The 12732-nt window shown below is 53.2% G+C and overlaps 22 non-coding genes across 22 annotated transcripts; 11 read left to right on the top strand and 11 right to left on the bottom strand.

Moving 5' to 3' along the window:
- The first annotated feature begins 123 nt into the window (after window positions 1-123).
- Window positions 124-206, top strand: trnal-cag (transfer RNA leucine (anticodon CAG)). The gene has a single exon. It is a non-coding gene; the product is annotated as a tRNA-Leu (tRNA).
- A 455-nt stretch (window positions 207-661) lies between these two features.
- Window positions 662-732, bottom strand: trnag-gcc (transfer RNA glycine (anticodon GCC)). The gene has a single exon. It is a non-coding gene; the product is annotated as a tRNA-Gly (tRNA).
- Window positions 733-1272: 540 nt separating this feature from the next.
- Window positions 1273-1345, bottom strand: trnam-cau (transfer RNA methionine (anticodon CAU)). Its single transcript has one exon. It is a non-coding gene; the product is annotated as a tRNA-Met (tRNA).
- An 825-nt stretch (window positions 1346-2170) lies between these two features.
- trnaq-cug (transfer RNA glutamine (anticodon CUG)) lies at window positions 2171-2242 on the top strand. The gene has a single exon. It is a non-coding gene; the product is annotated as a tRNA-Gln (tRNA).
- A 210-nt stretch (window positions 2243-2452) lies between these two features.
- Window positions 2453-2535, top strand: trnal-cag (transfer RNA leucine (anticodon CAG)). Its single transcript has one exon. It is a non-coding gene; the product is annotated as a tRNA-Leu (tRNA).
- Window positions 2536-2990: 455 nt separating this feature from the next.
- On the bottom strand, window positions 2991-3061 carry trnag-gcc (transfer RNA glycine (anticodon GCC)). The gene has a single exon. It is a non-coding gene; the product is annotated as a tRNA-Gly (tRNA).
- Window positions 3062-3601: 540 nt separating this feature from the next.
- Window positions 3602-3674, bottom strand: trnam-cau (transfer RNA methionine (anticodon CAU)). Its single transcript has one exon. It is a non-coding gene; the product is annotated as a tRNA-Met (tRNA).
- An 825-nt stretch (window positions 3675-4499) lies between these two features.
- Window positions 4500-4571, top strand: trnaq-cug (transfer RNA glutamine (anticodon CUG)). The gene has a single exon. It is a non-coding gene; the product is annotated as a tRNA-Gln (tRNA).
- Window positions 4572-4764: 193 nt separating this feature from the next.
- Window positions 4765-4847, top strand: trnal-cag (transfer RNA leucine (anticodon CAG)). Its single transcript has one exon. It is a non-coding gene; the product is annotated as a tRNA-Leu (tRNA).
- A 455-nt stretch (window positions 4848-5302) lies between these two features.
- Window positions 5303-5373, bottom strand: trnag-gcc (transfer RNA glycine (anticodon GCC)). The gene has a single exon. It is a non-coding gene; the product is annotated as a tRNA-Gly (tRNA).
- A 540-nt stretch (window positions 5374-5913) lies between these two features.
- Window positions 5914-5986, bottom strand: trnam-cau (transfer RNA methionine (anticodon CAU)). The gene has a single exon. It is a non-coding gene; the product is annotated as a tRNA-Met (tRNA).
- An 825-nt stretch (window positions 5987-6811) lies between these two features.
- Window positions 6812-6883, top strand: trnaq-cug (transfer RNA glutamine (anticodon CUG)). The gene has a single exon. It is a non-coding gene; the product is annotated as a tRNA-Gln (tRNA).
- Window positions 6884-7093: 210 nt separating this feature from the next.
- trnal-cag (transfer RNA leucine (anticodon CAG)) lies at window positions 7094-7176 on the top strand. Its single transcript has one exon. It is a non-coding gene; the product is annotated as a tRNA-Leu (tRNA).
- A 455-nt stretch (window positions 7177-7631) lies between these two features.
- On the bottom strand, window positions 7632-7702 carry trnag-gcc (transfer RNA glycine (anticodon GCC)). The gene has a single exon. It is a non-coding gene; the product is annotated as a tRNA-Gly (tRNA).
- Window positions 7703-8242: 540 nt separating this feature from the next.
- Window positions 8243-8315, bottom strand: trnam-cau (transfer RNA methionine (anticodon CAU)). The gene has a single exon. It is a non-coding gene; the product is annotated as a tRNA-Met (tRNA).
- Window positions 8316-9140: 825 nt separating this feature from the next.
- Window positions 9141-9212, top strand: trnaq-cug (transfer RNA glutamine (anticodon CUG)). The gene has a single exon. It is a non-coding gene; the product is annotated as a tRNA-Gln (tRNA).
- A 210-nt stretch (window positions 9213-9422) lies between these two features.
- trnal-cag (transfer RNA leucine (anticodon CAG)) lies at window positions 9423-9505 on the top strand. Its single transcript has one exon. It is a non-coding gene; the product is annotated as a tRNA-Leu (tRNA).
- Window positions 9506-9960: 455 nt separating this feature from the next.
- On the bottom strand, window positions 9961-10031 carry trnag-gcc (transfer RNA glycine (anticodon GCC)). The gene has a single exon. It is a non-coding gene; the product is annotated as a tRNA-Gly (tRNA).
- Window positions 10032-10571: 540 nt separating this feature from the next.
- Window positions 10572-10644, bottom strand: trnam-cau (transfer RNA methionine (anticodon CAU)). Its single transcript has one exon. It is a non-coding gene; the product is annotated as a tRNA-Met (tRNA).
- Window positions 10645-11469: 825 nt separating this feature from the next.
- On the top strand, window positions 11470-11541 carry trnaq-cug (transfer RNA glutamine (anticodon CUG)). The gene has a single exon. It is a non-coding gene; the product is annotated as a tRNA-Gln (tRNA).
- Window positions 11542-11734: 193 nt separating this feature from the next.
- On the top strand, window positions 11735-11817 carry trnal-cag (transfer RNA leucine (anticodon CAG)). Its single transcript has one exon. It is a non-coding gene; the product is annotated as a tRNA-Leu (tRNA).
- A 253-nt stretch (window positions 11818-12070) lies between these two features.
- trnam-cau (transfer RNA methionine (anticodon CAU)) lies at window positions 12071-12143 on the bottom strand. The gene has a single exon. It is a non-coding gene; the product is annotated as a tRNA-Met (tRNA).
- Between the last annotated feature and the right edge of the window lie 589 nt (window positions 12144-12732).

Here is a 12732-nt window from a genome sequence, read left to right as displayed (position 1 = left end):
GTCGACACCCCCCTGCTTTTCTTCATGTTAAATGTAAGTTTAACATTGCCTTGTGACTGACTTTGCAGGTGATGTCATTCCCTGCTTTGGCTCACACGTGACGGGCTCAGGGCCATTTTCTCAGTCAGGATGGCCGAGCGGTCTAAGGCGCTGCGTTCAGGTCGCAGTCTCCCCTGGAGGCGTGGGTTCGAATCCCACTTCTGACAGCCTGTGCTTTTCCCACATCTTGATCCCTGTGAGGTGATGTGCTGTGCAATTTCCAGGTGTTTGCAGCGGCCAGGAATCGAACCCAGGCCTCCCGCGCGGCAGGCCAGGACCACTAAGGTGCTGCGTTCAGGTCGCAGTCTACCCTGGCGGAGTGGGTTCGAATCCCACTTCTGACGGCTTGTGCTTTTCCCACATCTTGATCCCTGTGAGGTGCTGTGCTTTTGGTGTGCGTGAGTGACGGTACACGTTGTTGAGGTTTTAGGCAGCCAGAAGCAAGGAAAAAGACTATCATTTTGCTGCTCTTTGTTGCATCGGTGCATCACCACCGTGTCGTTGTCAATAAACGGCCAAACGCCCGAAAAAGATATTGTGCGATCGACCACTAGGATGATATGGTAATGTGGAGTGGGTTGAGCTGTTGGGGATTCAAACCCAGGCAAAGGAAAAGGCTCTTTGCATTGGCCGGGAATCGAACCCGGGCCTCCCGCGTGGCAGGCGAGAATTCTACCACTGAACCACCAATGCTTACGTGGCCCCCATTCCTACCACTTTGCCGCCACGGCCCACAGACACCCCATGAACCGGCTTTTACGGGCTCATGTTCCTTTCTTCCAAACAGATACCACTCACCTGGGAAAGGATGTTGCTTTTCTTTCTTCCAGGATGTCGTGAAGGCTACGAGGTACGCGCCCCAGCCAGGCATTTAAACATGGATGTCATACCGAAGCAAACAAATCTCCTGCCTGCCAAAGCAGCGCACTGTCCTGACGAACTGTCAAGGACCTTACATTAACTGGCCACAACCGCTTGAATAGCAAAACCGACTCAGAGGAATAATAGGAAATCAAGACGGTCCGACGACGGTCGTTTACACGTGGTCTCAGGTGATTCCAACAACTCTTAACGCCTGTCCAAGCTACAATCAGAAGTGCAAACAAACCCGCAGAGAACGGTGGGCTTTTTCACGACCCCACACTTGGATAACCAGGAACAGGGTGACTGAGAATCTCTCAGAGCCAGCCATTAGGGACACAGTGCAAACCGTGCTAGACAAAAGCTATCCACTGCCCCGTGTGAGGCTCGAACTCACGACCTTCAGATTATGAGACTGACGCGCTGCCTACTGCGCCAACGAGGCCCGCATGGCAGAGTGGGAGGATGAGTAAAATCAGGACGAACTCTCAATGTGACCCACACGCAAAACACGGGCCGCTCCTCAGTCAAGAGTGGGGCTGCCGCAGCTCTGGACATAAGCCCACCTAGCGTGTGTTACTGGAGGCCTGTCATGTCACGCGCCACTGACAGAGAACGGCAGAGTGAGGATTTTTGTCCAGAGCCAGGGCAAACTTACCACTCAGTATCAAGCTGTGACTACGGCTTCTTTTGGTCTGTGCACGGTTAAGCAAGAGCCAGGAATCGAACCCAGGCCTCCCGCGCGGGAGGCGAGAACTCCACCACTGATACACTGCCTCAGCTCTTTTCTTGGCCATCCAACAAGGGTCCTCTGAACGGGGCCAATCTACTCTAGCTGTGTGACGGTAGCTGGCTACCTAATCACTAAGTATCAAGCTGTGACTAAGGCTTCCTTTGGTCACTGCCGCAGAACAGGCCAAACATCGGAAAGATAATTTGCTATCAAACAGCAGGATGATCCGGCAAGAAAAACACAACAACAAAAACTTGCCCTTACCTTGGAAAGGATGTTGCTTCTCTTTCTTCTGGGAAGTCTTGCAAGCTCCGAGGTACGCCTCCCAGGCATTTAAACGTGGATGTGATACCAAAGCCAGAGACGGGGTGGAGAAATCAGGCAGGCAGAGACAGTGGAAGGAAGGGCAGGCGCACTTTTGTCCGTCCCGTGTGCAAATACAAATGTGACGGAACCACGCGTGTTAAGTGCTTAAACGTAACCTTTACATCCGGTTGGACCACGCGGTCGATCAGCAGACGAAAGCTTCGGCCCAGCGGTTCCATGGTGTAATGGTTAGCACTCTGGACTCTGAATCCAGCGATCCGAGTTCAAATCTCGGTGGGACCTGACGGTTTGGAAGCCGCCCGTTACGAAGGCCGCCTCTTCTCTGCCGTCGCAATTCAGCCCTCTTTCGCCAGTACCTGGGAATTACCTGTCGACACCCCCCTGCTTTTCTTCATGTTAAATGTAAGTTTAACATTGCCTTGTGACTGACTTTGCAGGTGATGTCATTCCCTGCTTTGGCTCACACGTGACGGGCTCAGGGCCATTTTCTCAGTCAGGATGGCCGAGCGGTCTAAGGCGCTGCGTTCAGGTCGCAGTCTCCCCTGGAGGCGTGGGTTCGAATCCCACTTCTGACAGCCTGTGCTTTTCCCACATCTTGATCCCTGTGAGGTGATGTGCTGTGCAATTTCCAGGTGTTTGCAGCGGCCAGGAATCGAACCCAGGCCTCCCGCGCGGCAGGCCAGAACCACTAAGGTGCTGCGTTCAGGTCGCAGTCTACCCTGGCGGAGTGGGTTCGAATCCCACTTCTGACGGCCTGTGCTTTTCCCACATCTTGATCCCTGTGAGGTGCTGTGCTTTTGGTGTGCGTGAGTGACGGTACACGTTGTTGAGGTTTTAGGCAGCCAGAAGCAAGGAAAAAGACTATCATTTTGCTGCTCTTTGTTGCATCGGTGCATCACCACCGTGTCGTTGTCAATAAACGGCCAAACGCCCGAAAAAGATATTGTGCGATCGACCACTAGGATGATATGGTAATGTGGAGTGGGTTGAGCTGTTGGGGATTCAAACCCAGGCAAAGGAAAAGGCTCTTTGCATTGGCCGGGAATCGAACCCGGGCCTCCCGCGTGGCAGGCGAGAATTCTACCACTGAACCACCAATGCTTACGTGGCCCCCATTCCTACCACTTTGCCGCCACGGCCCACAGACACCCCATGAACCGGCTTTTACGGGCTCATGTTCCTTTCTTCCAAACAGATACCACTCACCTGGGAAAGGATGATGCTTTTCTTTCTTCCAGGATGTCGTGAAGGCTACGAGGTACGCGCCCCAGCCAGGCATTTAAACATGGATGTCATACCGAAGCAAACAAATCTCCTGCCTGCCAAAGCAGCGCACTGTCCTGACGAACTGTCAAGGACCTTACATTAACTGGCCACAACCACTTGAATAGCAAAACCGACTCAGAGGAATAATAGGAAATCAAGACGGTCCGACGACGGTCGTTTACACGTGGTCTCAGGTGATTCCAACAACTCTTAACGCCTGTCCAAGCTACAATCAGAAGTGCAAACAAACCCGCAGAGAACGGTGGGCTTTTTCACGACCCCACACTTGGATAACCAGGAACAGGGTGACTGAGAATCTCTCAGAGCCAGCCATTAGGGACACAGTGCAAACCGCGCTAGACAAAAGCTATCCACTGCCCCGTGTGAGGCTCGAACTCACGACCTTCAGATTATGAGACTGACGCGCTGCCTACTGCGCCAACGAGGCCCGCATGGCAGAGTGGGAGGATGAGTAAAATCAGGACGAACTCTCAATGTGACCCACACGCAAAACACGGGCCGCTCCTCAGTCAAGAGTGGGGCTGCCGCAGCTCTGGACATAAGCCCACCTAGCATGTGTTACTGGAGGCCTGTCATGTCACGCGCCACTGACAGAGAACGGCAGAGTGAGGATTTTTGTCCAGAGCCAGGGCAAACTTACCACTCAGTATCAAGCTGTGACTACGGCTTCTTTTGGTCTGTGCACGGTTAAGCAAGAGCCAGGAATCGAACCCAGGCCTCCCGCGCGGGAGGCGAGAACTCCACCACTGATACACTGCCTCAGCTCTTTTCTTGGCCATCCAACAAGGGTCCTCTGAACGGGGCCAATCTACTCTAGCTGTGTGACGGTAGCTGGCTACCTAATCACTAAGTATCAAGCTGTGACTAAGGCTTCCTTTGGTCACTGCCGCAGAACAGGCCAAACATCGGAAAGATAATTTGCTATCAAACAGCAGGATGATCCGGCAAGAAAAACACAACAACAAAAACTTGCCCTTACCTTGGAAAGGATGTTGCTTCTCTTTCTTCTGGGAAGTCTTGCAAGCTCCGAGGTACGCCTCCCAGGCATTTAAACGTGGATGTGATACCAAAGCCAGAGACGGGGTGGAGAAATCAGGCAGGCAGAGACAGTGGAAGGAAGGGCAGGCGCACTTTTGTCCATCCCGTGTGCAAATACAAATGTGACGGAACCACGCGTGTTAAGTGCTTAAACGTAACCTTTACATCCGGTTGGACCACGCGGTCGATCAGCAGACGAAAGCTTCGGCCCAGCGGTTCCATGGTGTAATGGTTAGCACTCTGGACTCTGAATCCAGCGATCCGAGTTCAAATCTCGGTGGGACCTGACTGTTTGGAAGCCGCCCGTTACGAAGGCCGCCTCTTCTCTGCCGTCGCAATTCAGCCCTCTTTCGCCTGTCGACACCCCCCTGCTTTTCTTCATGTTAAATGTAAGTTTAACATTGCCTTGTGACTGACTTTGCAGGTGATGTCATTCCCTGCTTTGGCTCACACGTGACGGGCTCAGGGCCATTTTCTCAGTCAGGATGGCCGAGCGGTCTAAGGCGCTGCGTTCAGGTCGCAGTCTCCCCTGGAGGCGTGGGTTCGAATCCCACTTCTGACAGCCTGTGCTTTTCCCACATCTTGATCCCTGTGAGGTGATGTGCTGTGCAATTTCCAGGTGTTTGCAGCGGCCAGGAATCGAACCCAGGCCTCCCGCGCGGCAGGCCAGGACCACTAAGGTGCTGCGTTCAGGTCGCAGTCTACCCTGGCGGAGTGGGTTCGAATCCCACTTCTGACGGCCTGTGCTTTTCCCACATCTTGATCCCTGTGAGGTGCTGTGCTTTTGGTGTGCGTGAGTGACGGTACACGTTGTTGAGGTTTTAGGCAGCCAGAAGCAAGGAAAAAGACTATCATTTTGCTGCTCTTTGTTGCATCGGTGCATCACCACCGTGTCGTTGTCAATAAACGGCCAAACGCCCGAAAAAGATATTGTGCGATCGACCACTAGGATGATATGGTAATGTGGAGTGGGTTGAGCTGTTGGGGATTCAAACCCAGGCAAAGGAAAAGGCTCTTTGCATTGGCCGGGAATCGAACCCGGGCCTCCCGCGTGGCAGGCGAGAATTCTACCACTGAACCACCAATGCTTACGTGGCCCCCATTCCTACCACTTTGCCGCCACGGCCCACAGACACCCCATGAACCGGCTTTTACGGGCTCATGTTCCTTTCTTCCAAACAGATACCACTCACCTGGGAAAGGATGTTGCTTTTCTTTCTTCCAGGATGTCGTGAAGGCTACGAGGTACGCGCCCCAGCCAGGCATTTAAACATGGATGTCATACCGAAGCAAACAAATCTCCTGCCTGCCAAAGCAGCGCACTGTCCTGACGAACTGTCAAGGACCTTACATTAACTGGCCACAACCGCTTGAATAGCAAAACCGACTCAGAGGAATAATAGGAAATCAAGACGGTCCGACGACGGTCGTTTACACGTGGTCTCAGGTGATTCCAACAACTCTTAACGCCTGTCCAAGCTACAATCAGAAGTGCAAACAAACCCGCAGAGAACGGTGGGCTTTTTCACGACCCCACACTTGGATAACCAGGAACAGGGTGACTGAGAATCTCTCAGAGCCAGCCATTAGGGACACAGTGCAAACCGTGCTAGACAAAAGCTATCCACTGCCCCGTGTGAGGCTCGAACTCACGACCTTCAGATTATGAGACTGACGCGCTGCCTACTGCGCCAACGAGGCCCGCATGGCAGAGTGGGAGGATGAGTAAAATCAGGACGAACTCTCAATGTGACCCACACGCAAAACACGGGCCGCTCCTCAGTCAAGAGTGGGGCTGCCGCAGCTCTGGACATAAGCCCACCTAGCGTGTGTTACTGGAGGCCTGTCATGTCACGCGCCACTGACAGAGAACGGCAGAGTGAGGATTTTTGTCCAGAGCCAGGGCAAACTTACCACTCAGTATCAAGCTGTGACTACGGCTTCTTTTGGTCTGTGCACGGTTAAGCAAGAGCCAGGAATCGAACCCAGGCCTCCCGCGCGGGAGGCGAGAACTCCACCACTGATACACTGCCTCAGCTCTTTTCTTGGCCATCCAACAAGGGTCCTCTGAACGGGGCCAATCTACTCTAGCTGTGTGACGGTAGCTGGCTACCTAATCACTAAGTATCAAGCTGTGACTAAGGCTTCCTTTGGTCACTGCCGCAGAACAGGCCAAACATCGGAAAGATAATTTGCTATCAAACAGCAGGATGATCCGGCAAGAAAAACACAACAACAAAAACTTGCCCTTACCTTGGAAAGGATGTTGCTTCTCTTTCTTCTGGGAAGTCTTGCAAGCTCCGAGGTACGCCTCCCAGGCATTTAAACGTGGATGTGATACCAAAGCCAGAGACGGGGTGGAGAAATCAGGCAGGCAGAGACAGTGGAAGGAAGGGCAGGCGCACTTTTGTCCGTCCCGTGTGCAAATACAAATGTGACGGAACCACGCGTGTTAAGTGCTTAAACGTAACCTTTACATCCGGTTGGACCACGCGGTCGATCAGCAGACGAAAGCTTCGGCCCAGCGGTTCCATGGTGTAATGGTTAGCACTCTGGACTCTGAATCCAGCGATCCGAGTTCAAATCTCGGTGGGACCTGACGGTTTGGAAGCCGCCCGTTACGAAGGCCGCCTCTTCTCTGCCGTCGCAATTCAGCCCTCTTTCGCCAGTACCTGGGAATTACCTGTCGACACCCCCCTGCTTTTCTTCATGTTAAATGTAAGTTTAACATTGCCTTGTGACTGACTTTGCAGGTGATGTCATTCCCTGCTTTGGCTCACACGTGACGGGCTCAGGGCCATTTTCTCAGTCAGGATGGCCGAGCGGTCTAAGGCGCTGCGTTCAGGTCGCAGTCTCCCCTGGAGGCGTGGGTTCGAATCCCACTTCTGACAGCCTGTGCTTTTCCCACATCTTGATCCCTGTGAGGTGATGTGCTGTGCAATTTCCAGGTGTTTGCAGCGGCCAGGAATCGAACCCAGGCCTCCCGCGCGGCAGGCCAGAACCACTAAGGTGCTGCGTTCAGGTCGCAGTCTACCCTGGCGGAGTGGGTTCGAATCCCACTTCTGACGGCCTGTGCTTTTCCCACATCTTGATCCCTGTGAGGTGCTGTGCTTTTGGTGTGCGTGAGTGACGGTACACGTTGTTGAGGTTTTAGGCAGCCAGAAGCAAGGAAAAAGACTATCATTTTGCTGCTCTTTGTTGCATCGGTGCATCACCACCGTGTCGTTGTCAATAAACGGCCAAACGCCCGAAAAAGATATTGTGCGATCGACCACTAGGATGATATGGTAATGTGGAGTGGGTTGAGCTGTTGGGGATTCAAACCCAGGCAAAGGAAAAGGCTCTTTGCATTGGCCGGGAATCGAACCCGGGCCTCCCGCGTGGCAGGCGAGAATTCTACCACTGAACCACCAATGCTTACGTGGCCCCCATTCCTACCACTTTGCCGCCACGGCCCACAGACACCCCATGAACCGGCTTTTACGGGCTCATGTTCCTTTCTTCCAAACAGATACCACTCACCTGGGAAAGGATGATGCTTTTCTTTCTTCCAGGATGTCGTGAAGGCTACGAGGTACGCGCCCCAGCCAGGCATTTAAACATGGATGTCATACCGAAGCAAACAAATCTCCTGCCTGCCAAAGCAGCGCACTGTCCTGACGAACTGTCAAGGACCTTACATTAACTGGCCACAACCACTTGAATAGCAAAACCGACTCAGAGGAATAATAGGAAATCAAGACGGTCCGACGACGGTCGTTTACACGTGGTCTCAGGTGATTCCAACAACTCTTAACGCCTGTCCAAGCTACAATCAGAAGTGCAAACAAACCCGCAGAGAACGGTGGGCTTTTTCACGACCCCACACTTGGATAACCAGGAACAGGGTGACTGAGAATCTCTCAGAGCCAGCCATTAGGGACACAGTGCAAACCGTGCTAGACAAAAGCTATCCACTGCCCCGTGTGAGGCTCGAACTCACGACCTTCAGATTATGAGACTGACGCGCTGCCTACTGCGCCAACGAGGCCCGCATGGCAGAGTGGGAGGATGAGTAAAATCAGGACGAACTCTCAATGTGACCCACACGCAAAACACGGGCCGCTCCTCAGTCAAGAGTGGGGCTGCCGCAGCTCTGGACATAAGCCCACCTAGCGTGTGTTACTGGAGGCCTGTCATGTCACGCGCCACTGACAGAGAACGGCAGAGTGAGGATTTTTGTCCAGAGCCAGGGCAAACTTACCACTCAGTATCAAGCTGTGACTACGGCTTCTTTTGGTCTGTGCACGGTTAAGCAAGAGCCAGGAATCGAACCCAGGCCTCCCGCGCGGGAGGCGAGAACTCCACCACTGATACACTGCCTCAGCTCTTTTCTTGGCCATCCAACAAGGGTCCTCTGAACGGGGCCAATCTACTCTAGCTGTGTGACGGTAGCTGGCTACCTAATCACTAAGTATCAAGCTGTGACTAAGGCTTCCTTTGGTCACTGCCGCAGAACAGGCCAAACATCGGAAAGATAATTTGCTATCAAACAGCAGGATGATCCGGCAAGAAAAACACAACAACAAAAACTTGCCCTTACCTTGGAAAGGATGTTGCTTCTCTTTCTTCTGGGAAGTCTTGCAAGCTCCGAGGTACGCCTCCCAGGCATTTAAACGTGGATGTGATACCAAAGCCAGAGACGGGGTGGAGAAATCAGGCAGGCAGAGACAGTGGAAGGAAGGGCAGGCGCACTTTTGTCCGTCCCGTGTGCAAATACAAATGTGACGGAACCACGCGTGTTAAGTGCTTAAACGTAACCTTTACATCCGGTTGGACCACGCGGTCGATCAGCAGACGAAAGCTTCGGCCCAGCGGTTCCATGGTGTAATGGTTAGCACTCTGGACTCTGAATCCAGCGATCCGAGTTCAAATCTCGGTGGGACCTGACGGTTTGGAAGCCGCCCGTTACGAAGGCCGCCTCTTCTCTGCCGTCGCAATTCAGCCCTCTTTCGCCAGTACCTGGGAATTACCTGTCGACACCCCCCTGCTTTTCTTCATGTTAAATGTAAGTTTAACATTGCCTTGTGACTGACTTTGCAGGTGATGTCATTCCCTGCTTTGGCTCACACGTGACGGGCTCAGGGCCATTTTCTCAGTCAGGATGGCCGAGCGGTCTAAGGCGCTGCGTTCAGGTCGCAGTCTCCCCTGGAGGCGTGGGTTCGAATCCCACTTCTGACAGCCTGTGCTTTTCCCACATCTTGATCCCTGTGAGGTGATGTGCTGTGCAATTTCCAGGTGTTTGCAGCGGCCAGGAATCGAACCCAGGCCTCCCGCGCGGCAGGCCAGAACCACTAAGGTGCTGCGTTCAGGTCGCAGTCTACCCTGGCGGAGTGGGTTCGAATCCCACTTCTGACGGCCTGTGCTTTTCCCACATCTTGATCCCTGTGAGGTGCTGTGCTTTTGGTGTGCGTGAGTGACGGTACACGTTGTTGAGGTTTTAGGCAGCCAGAAGCAAGGAAAAAGACTATCATTTTGCTGCTCTTTGTTGCATCGGTGCATCACCACCGTGTCGTTGTCAATAAACGGCCAAACGCCCGAAAAAGATATTGTGCGATCGACCACTAGGATGATATGGTAATGTGGAGTGGGTTGAGCTGTTGGGGATTCAAACCCAGGCAAAGGAAAAGGCTCTTTGCATTGGCCGGGAATCGAACCCGGGCCTCCCGCGTGGCAGGCGAGAATTCTACCACTGAACCACCAATGCTTACGTGGCCCCCATTCCTACCACTTTGCCGCCACGGCCCACAGACACCCCATGAACCGGCTTTTACGGGCTCATGTTCCTTTCTTCCAAACAGATACCACTCACCTGGGAAAGGATGATGCTTTTCTTTCTTCCAGGATGTCGTGAAGGCTACGAGGTACGCGCCCCAGCCAGGCATTTAAACATGGATGTCATACCGAAGCAAACAAATCTCCTGCCTGCCAAAGCAGCGCACTGTCCTGACGAACTGTCAAGGACCTTACATTAACTGGCCACAACCACTTGAATAGCAAAACCGACTCAGAGGAATAATAGGAAATCAAGACGGTCCGACGACGGTCGTTTACACGTGGTCTCAGGTGATTCCAACAACTCTTAACGCCTGTCCAAGCTACAATCAGAAGTGCAAACAAACCCGCAGAGAACGGTGGGCTTTTTCACGACCCCACACTTGGATAACCAGGAACAGGGTGACTGAGAATCTCTCAGAGCCAGCCATTAGGGACACAGTGCAAACCGCGCTAGACAAAAGCTATCCACTGCCCCGTGTGAGGCTCGAACTCACGACCTTCAGATTATGAGACTGACGCGCTGCCTACTGCGCCAACGAGGCCCGCATGGCAGAGTGGGAGGATGAGTAAAATCAGGACGAACTCTCAATGTGACCCACACGCAAAACACGGGCCGCTCCTCAGTCAAGAGTGGGGCTGCCGCAGCTCTGGACATAAGCCCACCTAGCATGTGTTACTGGAGGCCTGTCATGTCACGCGCCACTGACAGAGAACGGCAGAGTGAGGATTTTTGTCCAGAGCCAGGGCAAACTTACCACTCAGTATCAAGCTGTGACTACGGCTTCTTTTGGTCTGTGCACGGTTAAGCAAGAGCCAGGAATCGAACCCAGGCCTCCCGCGCGGGAGGCGAGAACTCCACCACTGATACACTGCCTCAGCTCTTTTCTTGGCCATCCAACAAGGGTCCTCTGAACGGGGCCAATCTACTCTAGCTGTGTGACGGTAGCTGGCTACCTAATCACTAAGTATCAAGCTGTGACTAAGGCTTCCTTTGGTCACTGCCGCAGAACAGGCCAAACATCGGAAAGATAATTTGCTATCAAACAGCAGGATGATCCGGCAAGAAAAACACAACAACAAAAACTTGCCCTTACCTTGGAAAGGATGTTGCTTCTCTTTCTTCTGGGAAGTCTTGCAAGCTCCGAGGTACGCCTCCCAGGCATTTAAACGTGGATGTGATACCAAAGCCAGAGACGGGGTGGAGAAATCAGGCAGGCAGAGACAGTGGAAGGAAGGGCAGGCGCACTTTTGTCCATCCCGTGTGCAAATACAAATGTGACGGAACCACGCGTGTTAAGTGCTTAAACGTAACCTTTACATCCGGTTGGACCACGCGGTCGATCAGCAGACGAAAGCTTCGGCCCAGCGGTTCCATGGTGTAATGGTTAGCACTCTGGACTCTGAATCCAGCGATCCGAGTTCAAATCTCGGTGGGACCTGACTGTTTGGAAGCCGCCCGTTACGAAGGCCGCCTCTTCTCTGCCGTCGCAATTCAGCCCTCTTTCGCCTGTCGACACCCCCCTGCTTTTCTTCATGTTAAATGTAAGTTTAACATTGCCTTGTGACTGACTTTGCAGGTGATGTCATTCCCTGCTTTGGCTCACACGTGATGGGCTCAGGGCCATTTTCTCAGTCAGGATGGCCGAGCGGTCTAAGGCGCTGCGTTCAGGTCGCAGTCTCCCCTGGAGGCGTGGGTTCGAATCCCACTTCTGACAGCCTGTGCTTTTCCCACATCTTGATCCCTGTGAGGTGATGTGCTGTGCAATTTCCAGGTGTTTGCAGCGGCCAGGAATCGAACCCAGGCCTCCCGCGCGGCAGGCCAGGACCACTAAGGTGCTGCGTTCAGGTCGCAGTCTACCCTGGCAGAGAACGGTGGGCTTTTTCACGACCCCACACTTGGATAACCAGGAACAGGGTGACTGAGAATTAGGGACACAGTGCAAACCGCGCTAGACAAAAGCTATCCACTGCCCCGTGTGAGGCTCGAACTCACGACCTTCAGATTATGAGACTGACGCGCTGCCTACTGCGCCAACGAGGCCCGCATGGCAGAGTGGGAGGATGAGCAAAATCAGGACGAACTCTCAATGTGACCCACACGCAAAACACGGGCCGCTCCTCAGTCAAGAGTGGGGCTGCCGCAGCTCTGGACATAAGCCCACCTAGCGTGTGTTACTGGAGGCCTGTCATGTCACGCGCCACTGACAGAGAACGGCAGAGTGAGGATTTTTGTCCAGAGCCAGGGCAAACTTACCACTCAGTATCAAGCTGTGACTACGGCTTCTTTTGGTCTGTGCACGGTTAAGCAAGAGCCAGGAATCGAACCCAGGCCTCCCGCGCGGGAGGCGAGAACTCCACCACTGATACACTGCCTCAGCTCTTTTCTTGGCCATCCAACAAGGGTCCTCTGAACGGGGCCAATCTACTCTAGCTGTGTGACGGTAGCTGGCTACCTAATCACTAAGTATCAAGCTGTGACTAAGGCTTCCTTTGGTCACTGCCGCAGAACAGGCCAAACATCGGAAAGATAATTTGCTATCAAACAGCAGGATGATCCGGTAAGAAAAACACAACAACAAAAACTTGCCCTTACCTTGGAAAGGATGTTGCTTCTCTTTCTTCTGGGAAGT

Source organism: Trachurus japonicus, chromosome 16 (genome assembly GCF_045865225.1).
Source record: "Trachurus japonicus isolate A0001 chromosome 16, Traja_1.0".
NCBI lineage: Eukaryota > Metazoa > Chordata > Actinopteri > Carangiformes > Carangidae > Trachurus > Trachurus japonicus.
The sequence above is the reverse complement of the archived record's forward strand: the minus strand, read 5'-3'. Positions and strand labels throughout refer to the sequence as shown.